Source organism: Anolis carolinensis, chromosome 2, assembly GCF_035594765.1.
Source record: "Anolis carolinensis isolate JA03-04 chromosome 2, rAnoCar3.1.pri, whole genome shotgun sequence".
Classification (NCBI taxonomy): Eukaryota; Metazoa; Chordata; class Lepidosauria; order Squamata; family Dactyloidae; genus Anolis; species Anolis carolinensis.
Genome location: NC_085842.1, coordinates 100,869,810 through 100,887,701, shown reverse-complemented (window position 1 = coordinate 100,887,701; position 17,892 = coordinate 100,869,810). Strand labels below are relative to the sequence as shown.

The 17,892-nt window shown below is 40.5% G+C and overlaps 1 long non-coding RNA gene across 2 annotated transcripts in view; it reads right to left on the bottom strand.

Annotated features, from left to right (window-relative positions):
- Positions 1-17,892, bottom strand: part of LOC103277899 (uncharacterized) — a 107,062-nt gene that overhangs the window by 62,539 nt on the left and 26,631 nt on the right. The gene's annotated exons all lie outside the window — the stretch shown is intronic.

Genomic DNA, 17,892 nt, shown 5'->3' with positions numbered 1-17,892 from the left:
TAACATTAAATCTGCCCTTGCTGTCATGCTGACCTTAGAACACTTTCTGGGGAACTGTAAGCAGACAATTTAATGTTTGCATTGAGCATTTTTTGACTGAGTGTTTTCACTTAGGACTAGCTGGAATAAACAGGGAAGGGGCAGACACTATTGGCAGTGTTTTATTTATACTATATATTTTAGACTCTAGTCTTGTTACTCTAGTGTGGGAACACTTTTGGAACCTTTTTTTGCTTTTTGCCTTAACTCAAATGTGATTGAATTAATAGCTTGGAGGATGGGAAAATTGTGCATTATGCAACATCATTAATAATCATCATAATCATAATTTTATTTCTTACCTGCCTCTCCTTGTGGCTCAAGGCAGGTTACAGCATAGTTAAAACATATAAACACTGCAAAGATACTACAAATACACATATTAAAATGTGTTTCTATAAAAGATACATATTAAAACATATTGCTATAAAATACATATTAAAATACACAGAACAGATATTAAAACACATTACATGAGTTTAAAATTCATGATTAAAACTGGCTGGGTAGGTCTGCCAGAAGAGATAGGTCTTTAAATGGTTTTTTACATTCCGACAGTTCATTTAACTGTTGGAACTCTTCTGGCAGGTCATTCCACAGTCTTGGGGCAGCCAATGAAAAAATTCTCTGGGTGATGGTTGCCAGTCAAATTCTGGCAGGATGGTGTAACTGCTCCCCAGAGGACCTCAGTGTTCAGTACAGATTGTACGGGAGAAAGCAATCCTGTAGGTAACCTGGACCCAAACCATGTAGGGCTTTAAAGATCAAAAACAACATCTTATACTTTGCCTAGAAATTAATTGGCAGCCAGTGGAGTGACTTTAGTATAAGGGTGTTATATGCTCACTCCTGGACATTCTTATAACTAATCTGGCTGCTGTATTTTGAGCCAACTGGAGTTTCCGAACTTGGTACAAAGGTAGCCCAATGTAAGTGCATTGAAGAAGTCCAACATTGAGGTTGTCAGTGTTGCGTGTACTACCATCTTTAGGTTCTCCAAATCTAGGAAGGGGTATAGCTGGCGAATCAGCCAAAGCTGGTATTAAGCACTCCTGACCATCGCAACTACCTGGGCTGACATTTGGAGGGATGGATGCAGGAGCATTCCCAAGCTCCCAACACAGTCTTTCAGGGGGAATGTAACCCCATCTAGAACTGGTTGATTAGGACCCTTGATGGCAAGCACCTCTGTTTTGTCTGGATTTAGTCTCAATTTGTTTTTCCTCATCCAGCCCATTACTTCTTCCAGGCATTTGTTCAGAGGATACATGCTATCCTTAGCTGAGACTGTTGAAGTCATTAAGTGGTGATTACCCTAATCTTGGAATAGGATACAGAAGGTTAGCTAATACTTTCAAAACAAAACCATGAATGGATTCACAAGTCATGTCATCAGAGCTGCCACTAAGTGGGTTATTTCTGTGCCCTGAGGCTGTAAATGGATAAGAAATTATGGTAAGCAAGCAGGATTGTATCAAGAAGTAAGAGCCAGGTGAATCCCACTTTCCACCAAAGCTCCACAAACTAGTCCTAGCTACAAGCTGTCTATCTTCATTTCCCTTATGGAATAGAAATGGTTGCAGCTTAGCAGCCGAAACCATAATGCAGACACTACCCCTGGCCCACAGAGGCTAGGGAAACAAGGAGTTAATGAGTAGGATGATTCTGAGTCAGTGAATCTGTTTGTTTCCCAGGACTAAGGGACAGAAAGAAATAGAGGTCCTTAGGAATTATACATTCAATAGTGATTAAGCTTTGCAGGCAAAAGATTCCAGTTTCAGCCCCTGGAATCTTCAAATGGCTTCATCTGAATGCCCTAAACACACCAGATCCCATCCCACATTGGAAGCTAAGAAGAGTCATCCATGTCCAGTACTTGGATAGAAGCATCAACCAACATCAAGCCGTGTTTCAGAGAAAGGAACTGCCAAACCTCCTTTGATAATTCCTTGTCTAAGAACCCTATGAAAAAATTCTGGCTTCACTTGAAGGCTAATACACATATACGGCCTTGTCATATGGCCACCGAAAAAGGCTCACCTCACTTCGCTTTGCCCCTTGTGCCAGCAGAACTGCTTATTCGAAGGCTGGATTGCTGTCCTGAAGATTGCCGGTTTGAATCCAACCCGGGGAGAGAGCAAACGAGCTCCCTCTATCAGCTCCAGCTCTATGTGGGGACTTGAGAGAAGCCTCCCACAGGATGGTAAAAACATCAAAACATCCAGGCATCCCCTGGGAAACATCCTTGCAGATGGTCAGTTCTCTCACACCAGAAGCGACTTGCAGTTTCTCAAATCACTCTTGACATGAAAAGAACTTCGCTTCACCATGAGGCATGGGGAAGCCGTCGCCTCTCGCCCTGCATTGCCTGGCTCCTGCAGCTGTTGATTCCATGGGGGGAAGTGTGGTGACGCATGGAGCCAATTCCATCCTCCTTCACCCACGTAGCCGGCATGACATCATCCGATTGGCTCCATGGGTGACCAGGCCTGATCAGTTCATGCTTCCGATTTTAGCCCAGTGTGATGAGGTGTCTCCAGATAGGGCTTGGAACGAACGCTGCCCGAGTCTCCTGTGAGCTTTTGCCAATCATTGTTGATGGTACTGAGTTAGAATTGATTAGCAAATCAGATTCCATACAAAGCAGCATTTTGTGTTCCTATATTTGAGATTCAACTTCACATTTTTCCCTGAAAGAAGTATGGGGTAGGCTTCTACAAACATACATTTTTGTTTGTTTTGGTCATAGTAAAATGAGTAGAGCCTTTTGATTACCAAAAAGAACGTAAGTGGAGACTGAGTTTGAAGGAGACATACAACAGGTTGTATTCCTATGTAGATCATGGTATTCTTTAGAGAGATCCTTATAGTGACAAACTGGAGCCTACTTCACCAGTAAAAGCAATATAGAGCAGGATGGCAATTCAACACTAAATAAAATTGCATGGTTTCCCTTTTGTTACCTATGTTGAGAAGCTAAATAATAGGACACTATAAACCATACTGAGGATATACTATTCTTATTACTATAGGTTTATTTATTACATATGGTAGAAATACGGCATCAGACAATATCTGCAGTTTCGAAGAGGGATTCTTAGTTGATATGCAGAAAAATCACAAACACATTCTTACCATAAAGAAGAAATGCAGCTCCTCTGAAAATAAATGCTTTAGTCCCACCTTAGAAATTCAGTGATCTGCTTATACAGTTGTTTGACAAATTGTGATAATTCCTACCATTCCAAAGACATCCGATTGCAAGAAATCATACACTTTTGCAATAGAATGAAGAAAATATAAGACAAATATTGATTATCACTTACCTTACCTGAATCACTTTTAAGTTCCACCTTTTTCTGTTCTTATTTTAGCATTATAGGAGCAGCAAAATAATGCTAAAATACTGTACATGTAATTGATTTCAAAAATGAGATTATAAATCCCCTTCTTTCAGTACCCATCAGAACTTGCTTATTAGAAATGAGTGAAAACATAAATATTTATAGACTGTTAACTTTTGAAAACACTGTCAGCCAAGACATCACAAAAGAGAATTATTATTAAAAATGTATAAGATCATTTTAACAATAGTCCATATACTATATACCTGACATTATCCTGCAAAAATGTCAAAAATCTGCATTAGTATTTTGTATTTTCAGAAACGAAAACAGTAACAATAATGGTTTAGTTAATACAAATTGTTCTTAGTGATTTAACACACAAAAGGCAGGATTTTCAATATATTTTATTGTCATGTACACATTTAATACCTGTTTGGAAACATTGTCACATAGCAAAGAGATGACTGAAGAACTCATAATTTCAAAAATTAGTTGTGTTATTAGGAATATTTGGACAATCTTTTAGAAATGACTTTAGTAAATAGTTTGTAAAATCACATTATTTATTTTGTTTGCAAAATACTGGAATAAACCAGAATTGTTTTGCCACCAATATGAGGGCTTCTGCTCTTCTCCATCCCTGCTTTTACATATGATGACCTCTTTTGAGCCTTTATTACATCCCTTTCATACATTCAACTAATCACCAGTCACTCCCAACAGATCACTTGTTTCATAACATATACCGTGCATGCCATAAATACCTTCCATAAACGCAACAATAGTACTAGATACAGAATATCACAATCCACTCTCATTCACAGTGAGCTAGAAAAATCATGTGAAGGAAAGAAAAAAGAAGAAAGCAAAGTATATACAGAAATTTACAAACAATCATTTTAAAAACTGATCTCATTTACAGTTAAATGTTTATCTCTCCTGGTTGAAGCTTGGTTTTTCAGACATTGTGCAGAGTCCCTTTCAAAGGAAATCTGTGGCAGACCTGCTTTGAACAAATGTTGCCAAGAAAGCCATGTGACAGGTTCACCTAAGAGTTGTAATAAGTCAGAAATGACTGGAAGGCACACAGTGATAAAGATCAACCATGACCGAAGATGGAGGAGGCTTCTTTTCTGCTGCTCAAGACAGTAGTTCTGTACTGACATTTAAAGCTGAATCGTACCAGCACCTCAGGCGCCAGCTCAAGCTCACCTGGTGGCCTGAAAGGGACTCAATGGCACCAAGGAGTCCTAACTGTCCATCTGCAGCAAACACAGTTCAGTGACAGGAGCCCAACCATTTCCTTCTTCCTTCATGAGTCACAGGACTTGCCAGAAGGTTTGTGGAGCCTCAGGGCTAATGTAGGGACCATGTTGTTGTGTTAGCCTGTTTTGAAATGGGGGGGGGGGGGGGAGAGGATAAGAGAGGACAACCGGCCCACATCCTGGGATGCCTAAGTTCGCTGTTAAGATAGCTGCAGTAGGTTTCACTTAGGAACCCGCTGGAGCTGTCCGGACAGATCCTAACTCAGGGAGGACCCAAATCCTGCTTTAGGGTTTGGGTTTTCCTCCAAGTTAGTTTAATCTCAGGTAAAGTTGTGTTAAGCAACTTTGCCCCAGATTAATTCCCTTCACCTCTGTGTGGCAATCTAAGTGTGTAGATGGAACATGTCGCAATTGATTCAAACTACAGGAAAATAAATTCTATTTGAACATTAGGAAGAGGTTAGTGTTGATGTTCAACAGTGGAATATGCTGCCTCAGAGTGTTGCAGAGTCTCCTTATCTGAAAGTTTTTAAGCAGTGGCTGGATGGCCATCTGTTGGGAGTGATTTGATTGTGTGTTCTTGCATGGCAGGGGAATAGGCTGGGGTCTCTCCCAATGCTAGGATTTTATTATCCAGACAGCTGTTTTTTGGTCTCTGTTTTGCTTTGCTTTAGTAAAGCAAAACAGAAATGAGAGTGATTGGAAATCCAAATCTGGGTGTGAAATACGGATTAAAGAAATAAAAACTTAGGAGTGGAGGAACTCTGTAACCTGTTGACAAGATGAGACTTCCAAAGAGGAAATACAAAGAGGTGAGGGTTACCAGAACAACCTAAATAGGTTCCTGAGTCAACTCAAACACAAATGACCTCCTATATATACAATTGAAAATAAACCAGTTCAGTAAACAATATGTCTGGCAAATTAGTTATACTGTTTAATACTATGGATATATTTTCTTACTTATATTAGTGTACGTAACTATTTTCAGACCACCAGAGGAAGGCCTGATGCAGGGCCGAAACCGGTCGTGGCGGACTTGCTCTTCTCGGCATTAGAATACACAACGCCGATTGCATTTCAATGTATATTGGACAATCCATTTGAGGCTGTTTGTTATCACTGTGAATTTAACGCCGACTGCATGTCAATGTACATTGGACAATCCATTTGATGGTGTTTGATATTACTGTGAATTTAAACAGTATAACTAATTTGCCAGACATATTGTTTACTGAACTGGTTTATTTTCAATTGTATATATAGGAGGTCATTTGTGTTTGAGGTTACCAGAACAAACCTGAGGTACATACCAGTACTTTGCAGGGGGCATTATTGAGGGCCCTACAGCTGTTCCAGCTCTGTTTGAGATGGGTCTCTTCACCTAATAGTGTGAACATGCCGCAATACATTATTTGTCATACAGGTATTATGAATTCTTGAAAGGACTTCAGAAAATATACATGAAGTAGCTACACAAAGTATATGCCACTTAATCGCACTGCAAATCATCCATCATTTTAGAGAACAATTGTCAGAGATATTGCTGTCAGTCTTTTAAAGACAATTGGCTGTATTTTGTGAGCTTTAAAGATGAGCAGGCAGTGGCTTCCATTTAGCCTGAGGAGTCTGCAGCAGAGTGATTCTCTAAGCAATAAATCTTTTGGAAATGAGAACAGTTGAGATGTGAAGAATGACCTGATTTCTGATGCCACATTCAGCATCTGTATTATATTGACAGCTAGGAGTTAGCTCTTACAACTGCAGTACATAATATGTGCGGGCAACCATAAAAATCCACTCCCAAAGCATTGAGATATCATTTTTACTATGATTTTCCATCCAGTTCATTAACTCTTTTGTACAGCACTTTAAAAGTACAATTCTGAGACTCCCAGAATCCATTTCAAGGTACCAAAAATTAAAGTGATTTGTTAAACAATAAACTCTAAGATAGAGCAGAAACACCTGCATTATCTTTAAAATAATGTTTCGTGAAATATGAATATTTAATTAAGCTATTCACCTACATCATGGCAACCACTGTCATTAGACAGAGTGGCAACTTCCATCAGTAGATTGTGGGTGTCACTGAAGGAAGCAAATTGTTACTTATTTAATACTGCTTTTTCCTGCCACATCAGGGGAGAGATGCTTATGAGATCTTATACGCCAATTTTAGAATAACTGTTGAGGCCTGTGAAGCTTTTGAGGATGAGGATTTTCTGGTTGAGCCTGGTGTTTCTGTTGAGGGAAGCGAAAGTGTTTTTTTGAGAATGTTTTGGGTAGATCTGTTGTCAGGGAAACAGGCAATGATTCTCATGAGAATCGGCCAGGGGTTGACTCTGAAAGGAATGTGGAGGAGACAGGAGGGTTACAGTAACCCAGGTTTACAGATCAGACAGGATAGTGCAAAACAGAGACAAATCTGGTGTTCCCAGAGACTGAAAGATTAACAAAGGGAATCCAGGTATGAGAAAGAGTGATGTCATGGGTCAGAGGGAATTCTTAAGGAATTGGAGTCAATGTTCAGCGAGGAGATCGACATTGGATTTTCATGTATCAAGTTGCCTGTCTTGGGAGCTCTGAGTTAGGAGTTCTGTTCTTGGGTCTATATCTTGTTTTCTTGTTTAAGTTCCATGCCTCCTGTTTGAATTACAAATCTTGTTTGTAGTTTCAAGTCTTTGGGATTATAGACAAGTTCAAGTATCAAGCCTTTGGATTATGGTCATGTTCATACTTTCAAGATTTTGGATAATTCTAGTTTAAGTGGATTAAAGTTTCTTGCTTTTGTCTTAAGTGATTTTTGGAATTCCTATTCAGAGTTGGCCATTGCTTTTTTCAAAGCTTCTGGAAACCTCGCTCTTGGATGTATTTTGAAACTGTTTTTATATTCTACACTTTTCTTAATAAACGTACTATTCTTGTTCATCTGTGTAGTGTTTGGGTAAAAAGGGATCAAGTAGGAGGCTGTGCTACAACAATAATTTATTTGCCTCCACCTTAAGTGGAATTATTTTCTGAGACAGCAAACCTGACCTTGTAACACAATCCTAATGGGGCTTATTATAGGGTCAGCCTGAATAGTTTACCAGCCTTAGGTCAAGAACCAATGATATTTTTCTACTGGATACCATATCTACTACCAGAACAGTGAATCTTCTATCTCCTATGCATCCTAATTTTTTTCTCTAGAGGTCTCAAAAACATTTGGAGTATGTTTTGGCTACCATGAAGTTTGAATCCATTGCCCCATGCCCTAGTTTCTACACTCAAATAAATCAGTAGAGTGGAGAGGTAGAGACAGCAAAATGCTGAAGCCTCTCCTAGCTTGTGTGTTTATCCTCATTCATAACTTTTGCCCCCTTGACCACACTCTGATGTTTCCTGGCCACATGTGCTCTAGTGTTCATCAGTGAAATGGTGGAGGATATGGAAATTGACCAGTTATCCAAAGATAGGAATGTCTTAGTGTAGGTGCTGGGAAAATATGTCACATGACTTCTCTTCCTGTTTTATATAAAAGCCAAAGTCGAACTGCTTGCCCCAACTAGAGTAATTTTTTTGACCAAATGAATTTGCATAAGCCTTAATTGACTATTTAGCAATTGATTTAAGGCATCACTTCTAGCTGGGATTAGTAATTGGATATGAATACAGAAGTATAGTTGTTAAGGCTGCCAGAGTGAAAGCTGGTGAGGACTTCTTTAATGTATGTAAGAGGTAATTCCATCAGGTGTTGCTTGTCACACAACCAACTAATGAGCAATATCTGCTAAAATTCCCTTTTATATACAGGAGCACTTTCCAGTTTTTAATGTGATAACCCTCACAATTTTTGCCTTGTCAGTACAGATCATTTAATATGAATTCAGGTATAGAAATGCCCTATTATAACTGAAGCATAGATTCTTTATAATTCATATCAAATACAATTGCAATATTTCTGGGAAAAAGAAATAAGGAATTGATGCTTCCTGGCAAGACTTGAGTGATGTACTGTGCTGGTATTTAGCAGGACAGATTTATAGATTTTGTCAGCAGGGGAGAAAAGACCTTTAAGATCAGCTACACAGGTTTGTGCTAGCCTTTGCCATTAGATATTAAAACCATTCTATTTCTAGTTTCTAGTTTCAAATTATAGAGAGAATATTGATTGATGAAAAAAGAAAAGAGAGCAATTCAGACAGATTCCACAAGAATTCTTAACAGTTCTTAAAAACTACCAGCCTTGCTAAAAAAAAAAAAACTTTGTTAAGAAGATATTGCACTTCCATGTGGGATAGGAATTCTATATTCAGATAACAGAGCTTAAAACCTAGCTTAAAAACCTAGCTTAAAACCTTGGGGGAATACTAGGGCCCAGGGTTTAAAGTTCTTTAAATACATGGCATTTGCCCTGGAAGCCCTGCTACCTACATCTATAGCTGTGAATTGTGTGGAGTGCTGAAAGAAACCCTGTCCTCCACCAGGGGTCATTACTCAAAACAAAACCGAAAATGGACAGAAGGACTAACACTTCGTTAGTTTGGGTTATTTAATGTACAAAATGAGCCATAGCTGTGCTTTGTTCTAAGAGAGAATTATGAGTCCTAGAGGCTGGTAGGAGCAGTTTTTGCCAGTGCAGCAACTCATAGTGTAATTCATAGGCAGGTAACTGCCTGCAGCACCAGTGAAAAGAAACTGTTGGCAAAGGCAGTGATCTGATTTTAGTTGCTTCCATCCACGTTCAGAGCAAAGATTCCCCCCTCTCCCCCCCCCCCCCGGCCACACATATCCCGGCATACCATTGCCCACCTTTCCCCCCTTTTCTCCCACTGCCCTGCCATGTACTTCTTTGTGGGAAAAGGGAGGGGCCCATGGCGGCACCACCACTGCTTCCCTTTCCTAGGCTGGTTAGCAGCCCGGTCTGAAAGGGGCCACAAGGCAGCAGTAACACCCCATCCCCAGCAGAAGCTTAGATGGCTCCCTGGCCAATGGAGGTGGGACTGCTATTTTTTCTGAGGCAGACAGAGAGACCACTTTCTTGGTTCTCATTCCCTAACTGTGGTTTGCACTCCATACATCTCTGTCTCTCCCCCTCCCCTACCCCATGGCACCACTGGTTTTCAGTCAGAGAACTCAGAAGAGGTGACGTGTGAGGTTGTGGATATGCTGAAATGATCAAGGAGTCTATAGGATTGGTTTCATATCCACCTGACACTGAAATAACATTACATGACTGAAACCAATTGGATGTAGTGGGTTGAGTGTCAGACTATATCTCTAGGAGACCATGGAGAATTTGAGCATAAAGAGGAAGCCAGTTTCTTTTTTTCTTTTTTCTTTTTTAAAGTGTATTTGGGACATGAAATAGACTTGGCCACAACACAGCCATTTACAGATATCCTTGCATGCTTTTCCACCCCCAGCTTCAACAGATCTAATTTTCCATTTTGGATTGTTGTTATTATTATTATTATTATTATTATTATTATTATTATTATTATTATTATTATTATCATCATCATCATCATCATCATCATGCTGCAAAAGTTTCAGGAAGATTGAAGGAGGCACTTAGGAAGTAAACTTTATCCAGGCCTGATGTAAAAGATAATGATGCATTAAAAAAATCAAACTCTGAGAAAAATGAAAAGGATAACCATCTGGTCTGGAAGTTTCTGTAGCCATATAAAATGAGAATATTGGTCCTGAAATTTTCATAGGACATATGCTGTACAACCAGGTGGAGAGAGAAGGATTATACTCACTGATATCTTAACCATCTTAACCATTCATATGAAGATCAGGAGAGGGTCTGTGCACTGTGCACATAACATTTTACAGTCAGCCAAGAATCCTTTCCATCTTCCAAAGGGAGCAGAACTTAAAGAGGAAACAGAAGAAACACCATGGGTGGATGAGCAAGTGCTGGCTATAATATATACACTGATGGTCTTATTCCAGTTGATTGGTTTGTGTTTACTGAGCAGGCTTGGCTTCTTGCTATGTGTTCCGCTTCTGAACTTCAAAAGTGAGTAAAAGCAGCATCAGTTTAATGATGAAATGTACAGTTATGAAAGTATTAAACCTCCAATTATCCTTCAAACTGCAAAGGCCATAACGAGCTGATTGATATGTGAAAAGACAGGTTGGCATTCAACCAAATAGGCAGGTTATTCAACATTGTACCTGTGCTTTCCATTTTTCAATTTCTTTAAAATAAAAGTTTGTACATTAAAGTCTCTTACACATTCAGTCCTTAAGCCACTGAAAATATATGAATGTTATAGAATAATTGCAGCCAAATTAAAAGCAGGATGTGCAAGAGAAAGGGAATTGGGAAGGTTATAGCACATTCAAGAAGTGATACAGATTCCTTGCAAGAAGCAAAAAATAAAAGTAGATCTTTAAGTCTGACAGTTTTGACTGAATCACAGATTAAAAAATAATGTTAATTATATCTAATATATATATTGTCTGGCTATATTAATATTTAGATATTTTATTGTTTATTGTATGCTTTTCTGGACAACCATCATGGTGTAGTGTCTTGGACTAGGATGCTGGGAGATCAGAATTAAAATCCCCACTCAGCCATGGAAACCCACTGGATCAACTTGGGTGAGTCACTCTCTCTCAACCTGGGAGCAAAGCAAAGTAAAACCCCCTCTGAACAAGTAAAACAGTTGCCATAAATTGGAAATGGCTTGAAGGTGCACGTTAGTAATGCTTCTCTGCCAAACATGCTTTTAACCTGAGGACTCTATGGTTTATGAACTGCAAATAGACAATTGATGCTCATTAGTGTTTGGCCAGCAGGCTGAGTAGTTCTTACTTCTGGGTGTTGCTGTAGGAGTTGCTGTTCCCCTGGCTGGGTTTTACTTCAGCAGTCAAGCCCTAATTCAGCAAACCCCATCCACATTAGGTAAAAGGTAAAGGTTTTCCCCTGACGTTAAGTCCAGTCGTGACCAACTCTGGGGGTTGATGCTCATCTCCATTTCTAAGCCGAAGAGCCGGCATTGTCCATAGATACCTCCAAGGTCATGTGCACATTATCCATGACAAAATTATCCTTCAGTTCCCACATTTCTGGAATTATAGAGAATGAGGCACTCAAATACATTCACATCCAGAACTCATATTTGCTATATTGTTCACCTTCCATTAATCACTTTGCTTGCCCCTTTTCTTTGGATGTCTAAACTCTATTTCTTAAATGCTCAATTGAAGTTTTAAGTTACTATCATGCTAGGAATTTAGGAATGGAAGGAAAATCTCTGCAAGTTTTACTTGGGGGACAAGTGTAACATCTCTAGGCAGCGCGAACACTGGGAACCAACACGGAGGCCAATATACAATCTAATATCTTTATTATAGCAATAAAAGTTCCAAACAAATATAAGCAGAGTAATAATAATAATAATAAAACTTTATTTATATACCGCCCTATCTCCCGGATGGGACTCAGGGCGGTTTACAGTCATAAAAGCAACACAAACAAGAGAGTCAATCAGTTGACCTTTTAGAAAAGATCAGTATTAGTCCAAAGAAAGAAAGTTATATGTCCAATATTAGAGTCCAAAGTCCAAAATCCAATAACCAAAATACACTCAAACCTAAGGGAGGTTTGAGTGGGGAGAAGAGCAAAGTTCCTTAGGAAAGTACTTGAAATACTAGTCCAGAAACAGGATTCAAGGCAAGGCAAGGCAAGGCAATTCGTGGTGGATCTGAAACACAGTCCAAACTTGGCAAGGGACGAGATGCTACGCCCGGTCTACTCGAGAGAAAGCGCGCCAACGGGCCGCTTAGAAGCACAGGAACAAGAGACAATGTATTGTTCCGTTAGAAATCCATTTGACACCGCAACAAAGATTCTCTGCACAGAACTTTTATTGAAGTCCAAAACCTTCCCCCAAGCAGGTGCGTGTCTCCCCAAAAGTTCCCAAGAGAACGAGCTGCTAACAACGAGACGCCAGATGCCTGCCTCCTGAAAACTTCCCAGGAGAATTGACTTAGCCACAATCTCATTGCTCCGCTAATCTCACACTTCTCCTTAAACTTTGTTTTCGAGAGCGATCTGTTTGGAAATTAGCCCTTCTATCAAATTCTAAACTCTCCGGCGATCCGGGAAGAGCCGGCAACATTTCAAGGGCATTCCTAATTGGCTCTGGGCTCTGCAATGTCAACAGGAGACATCTGGAAAGGGATAGAATCTTGCTGCGGTGGGAAAAAACCCAAATCCTCTTCATTTTGATCCACAATGGCTGCTGGATCAGGGGCCAAAGGTACCTGAGACATCACAACAAGAGCCATATATTTATTTATTTATTATTTATTTACAGTATTTATATTCCGCCCTTCTCACCCCGAAGGGGACTCAGGGCGGATCACATTATACACACATAGGGCAAACATTCAATGCCCATAAACACATCAAACAGAGACCGAGGCAGACAGACGCAGAGGCAACTTAACCTTCTTCTGAGGGGATGTTCGATTCTGGCCACAGGGGGGAGCAGCTGCTTCAACATCCACTCTGACGGCACTTCCTCATTCCAGGTCGTAAATTAGTTAAACTTGCCTCCCCACTTTTATAAGTGGTACCTTATTTCCTACTTGATAGATGCAACTATCTTTCGGGTTGCTAGGTCAGCAACAAGCAGGGGCTATTTTTTATTTTTAATTGACGGGTGCTCACCCCGCCACGGGCTGGCCTCGAACTCATGATCTCATGGTCAGTGATTTATTATTGCAGCTGCTCAACAGCCTGCGCCACAGCCCGGCTCCCGCACTAACAATTACATTTCTGGTTTTACATGTGACTATCTTGACTATACCCCACTTGTTTAGTCATTATGTGTGCATTTTTTACTGTCCTGGACACAGGACACAAGCTGCTTCCTTTAGCCAGAGCTTGAGTAAGTTCCTTTTTTGATCTATTGTACTGCTGGCTGGGTACTGAGAGCTGCCAATCAAAGAATGTCATGTCTCCAAGCTTTAGTGACTGCTTTCTACCTCTCTCTACTTGAAGCAAATTGAGCTCAGCTGGTGCTAGATTTTGATGTATTTTAATCATCTGAAAAATATTTGTAATTGATATGTATATGTTTTTATAGTTTCAAAATATTGTGTTATTGTGATTGAATCTGGCATTGAATTATTGCCATAGTTTGTAAGCCGCTCTGAGTCCCGCTTCGGGGATGACAAGGGTGGGGTATAAGTAAAGGTAAAAATTTTCCCCTGACATTAAGTCTAGTCATGTCCAACTCTGGGGGTTGGTGCTCATCTCCATTTCTAAGCCGAAGAGCCGGTGTTGTCCATAGACACCTCAAAGGTCATGTGGTCAGCATGACTGCATGGAGTGCCTTACCTTCCCATCAGAGTAGTACATATTGATCTACTCACATTTACATGTTTTCAAACTGCTAGGTTGGCAGAAGCTGGGGCTAAAAGTGAGAGCTCACCCCGCTGCTCAGATTTGACCTGACAACCTTCCGCAAGTTCAGCAGTTCAGTGGTTTAACCCGCTCTGCCACTGGGGCCTCCGGGGTATAAGTACGGCAAATAAATAAATAATAGTTTGGAGGCCAGAAACGGATTGTGTTTGTAGACTCTTCCTCAGTCTGTCTTTTCTGGAAATAAATCTATTAAAAGAAGTTTCACTAAGGCTACAATTATTGTTTTATGCCTCCAAAAGCAACGTTAGCCCTTTCAATAACAGCTTATGAAAACTAATGGGCACTAAGTGCATCAGCTAATACACTATGGCACCTTGCACTGTTTCAATTTTATATATTGGCACAATAAATAATAATGTGGAATAAATTAGGTCCAATAAAGAATTTCCTGAATACATTTTGGTAGCCGTTTATGATTATTTATTCACTGATGGCTTCAGTGCATAAGAGCCTGTTAAATCCATGATGCGAGATGTGACTAGAATATGAGAAATAGGTGGAGGGGCATGATCTATGATGGCACTGAAAGAGCAACAACTGCAAAATATTAATTGAGTGATTTCCATTTGGAAAAGCACCAGTCTTTAAAACAAAACACTTTGGAGAAGGGAAAACTTCATTAATGCTTAATTAATGCATCGGCTAGAGATTTACTATAGCTCTGTTTACAGCCTAATGCTCAACCAGATTTCATATAACTATTTTGGTTTGCCCTTTCTGCATTAGTCTGTGGGTTGTGGAGAAACTGGGAAATAGAGAAACAGTTCAAACACACAAATTTTAAGCACTAAATGATACACTCCAACACATCACAGATGAAAAACCATTTGGCCAAGCAACATCAAACTGTGATTAGGATGGATAACGTTATTAAAAAAACACACTAGCCAGAAGAGGCAACTTCAGTTTCCTTTTGCCTCAGTCTAAGGGAAAGGAAAACTTCACACCCTACCCCCTTTTCCTCCTATTTTTGTATATTGAGTGGAAACTACTTTCGCGGTTTACACTTGGATCACAGCAATGGAAGTCAGCCATTTTTATAGTTAACTAGATCTATGATTAAAGAGGATCCATGCCTGGTGAGCATATGCTAAACCAGATAAGTCTAGACAGAGAAACCAACTCACCAAATTGAAGACAAGCCATGGAGGTTTATTCAGTTTGACCAAAAGGGATGCAAGTACAGTAATTTGCTTCTAAGGTACAAGCATAAACATACAGAGAAATATAAGACATCTTATACAGTTCTGACAGCTATTCAGACTTTCTGCCTCTTCTCCTGATTGGCCAGGAAAAGGCTAGGGTCTGTGCTAGGATCCAGTCCACAAAATGCAGCTCTATTATGTTGGGGGAAACTACTTGAAAACAAATGCAAGTGCTCAGCCAAATTGCATACAAATTAGGAGAAACATGTAGACTTGGGGGGGGGGAGGGTGTGACAAGACTCACAAACTGATGTGGAAACAGAATGAAAAGAATTTAAAACTGGCAAAATGGGAGAAAGCAGAACAGTAACATTTGCCTGCCCCTCCCCTCAGCCCATGTACTGCATGTTCCTTTTTCAGTTACGCTACTTGTATCGGGCTCTTCTTGCTTATGTGGTGCACTCTCCCATGGCAAAAAACTCCTTAGCAGGCTTCAGGCATAGATTTCTTTGCTGCACAGTCAAGGGGAAAGGGACCGAGGTTAAAGCAAAGGAGGAAAATGCTTCTGTGATGGAACTCAAATTGATTTTTACCTCCACTCTCTTCTCATCATCTCACTTGCCCTTTCTTGGCTGTAATGGAAGGAAAGTTTGTATAGGCCAATAGAAGAATGTCACAATAAAGGGTCAGGCTTACATTTTTCTGACTAGATGATGTAAGAATCAATTGAGACTTCTGTCATGTTAGAAGAAGCTGCCCTGGTCTTTGCTTAAGCTCTTTCTCAACTAGACAATTATCAATTTTTGTAATACTGCATAAGTTGTATCCTTGTACTGATCCAGTTTTGTTGTTGTTATTTGCCATCAGGTTGACTTTGACTTATGGTATTCCTATGAATGAGACTCCTCCAGGAGCCCCAGTCATCAGCTTCACTATTCATATCATGACAACTCAGGGCTGTAATTTCCATTATTGATTCTATCCATCTGCAGTTTTCCTCTTTTCCTACTGCTATGGTTGTTGTTAATGTGTGCCTTCAACTCATTTTCAATTTATGACATTCCCAAGGTTAATATATCTCATGGCTTTCTTTTTTTAACGTCATTTTTATTAACCATTTTTTATTATACATTGAATAAAATATAGGCTTAGTCTATGGAAAGGAAACAGAAGTAAAGGAAACAGAAGAAAAGGAGAAAGGAAAAAAGGGGGGAGAAAAATAAGGGGGTAAGGGGTAAAGGGGATGGATGGATGGGGGGGGTAAATAGGGGGGTCTAATAAGCGTCTCTATATCCAGCTTCCGATCTTCTTCATCATGTTTGGGGCTCTTCGTTTCATTCTTTTCCTTTATTCTATATTTGCTTCTCCTTCTCTTTCTGTTCTTCGGGTAGTATTTTTTCTCTTTTTCTAGTGAATTAAGATTATCATTTTCCCCTTCTTATGCATCAAATAGTCCTTTACCGGATTCCAATCTGTTTCATACATCGGCTTTCCTTGTTGTTTTGTCAGTAAAAAAGTTAATTTATCTATGTTTCTTATTTCCAAAATCTTTACTTCCCACAGCTGAGTTGTAGGCAATTCTTTCAATCTCCAGTTCCGTGTGTATACAATTTTCGCTGCCGTTGTTAAATAGCTTAACAATATTTGTTTTTGTTTTTGTCCCAATTGGTTTTCTTAGCAAGCTTTGGTCTTTGCCTTCCTTTGAGACTGAGAAAGTCCAGTTTGTCCAAGGCAGCCCTGTAGACTTCCACATCCAACTTGGTCTCCGGGAGTCTTAATCCAATGCTCAAAGAACTAACCATGCTGACTCTTCCACTTTTTCCAGTACAGTAGAGTCTCGCTTATCCGACTTCCATTTAACCGACACTCCGTATTATCCGATGCCATCTAGTGGCGGATTGGAAATATTGCACCCTTTGATTCAATGCACAGCGAGAGCTGGGGCTCTCTTTCCTGCGCGGAAAAAACAGGGAGGAGGAGGAAAGCAAATCCGGAGGGAAGGGAGGTGAATCCTCCCATTGCGGGCCATTTGTATGCAAGGGACGGAGGAGGGGGGAAAAGGAAACGCGATGGTTCTCCTCTCTCTCTGCTCTTGGTGCACAGGTCTCCTGCTTTGGAGACGTCTCTCCAACCCAGCCTAGCTTCCAAATCAGTGGGGGGGAAAGGGCTCATGATTGGAAGGAAGGGGGGGGGGGGAGAAGCCAAGGCAGCCACCTGGCTTGGAAAAGGGAGCCGGGGCTGGTGAGTGGGGCGGGGGGCTGGCTGCCTTCTGTCTTCTCCTGACAGGAGAAGACAGAAGGCAGCCAGCCCCCCGCCCCACTCACCAGCCCCGGCTCCCTTTCTTCCTGCACATACACACTTTGCCCCAGATGCTCTCTCTCCTCCCTTTTTTCACCCCCACTCACTTCCTCTTCCTCCTCCCTCTTTTACCTCTGACAGCCTTGCAGCAACTTGCAGTTCTGGCCTTCTACTCCTCCTTCTTCTCTTCTAACCCGAGCAGGGATACTTAGAGGCATAGAATCCTAGAAACGCAAGAGATCCCCTCCCTTAAGAGGCTATCCAGTCTAGCCCCATTCTCCTAGGCTGAAAGACACAAGCCTTTCCAACACAAAGCCACCCAGCTCTAGATGAGATTCTGGAGACAGTTGACCAAT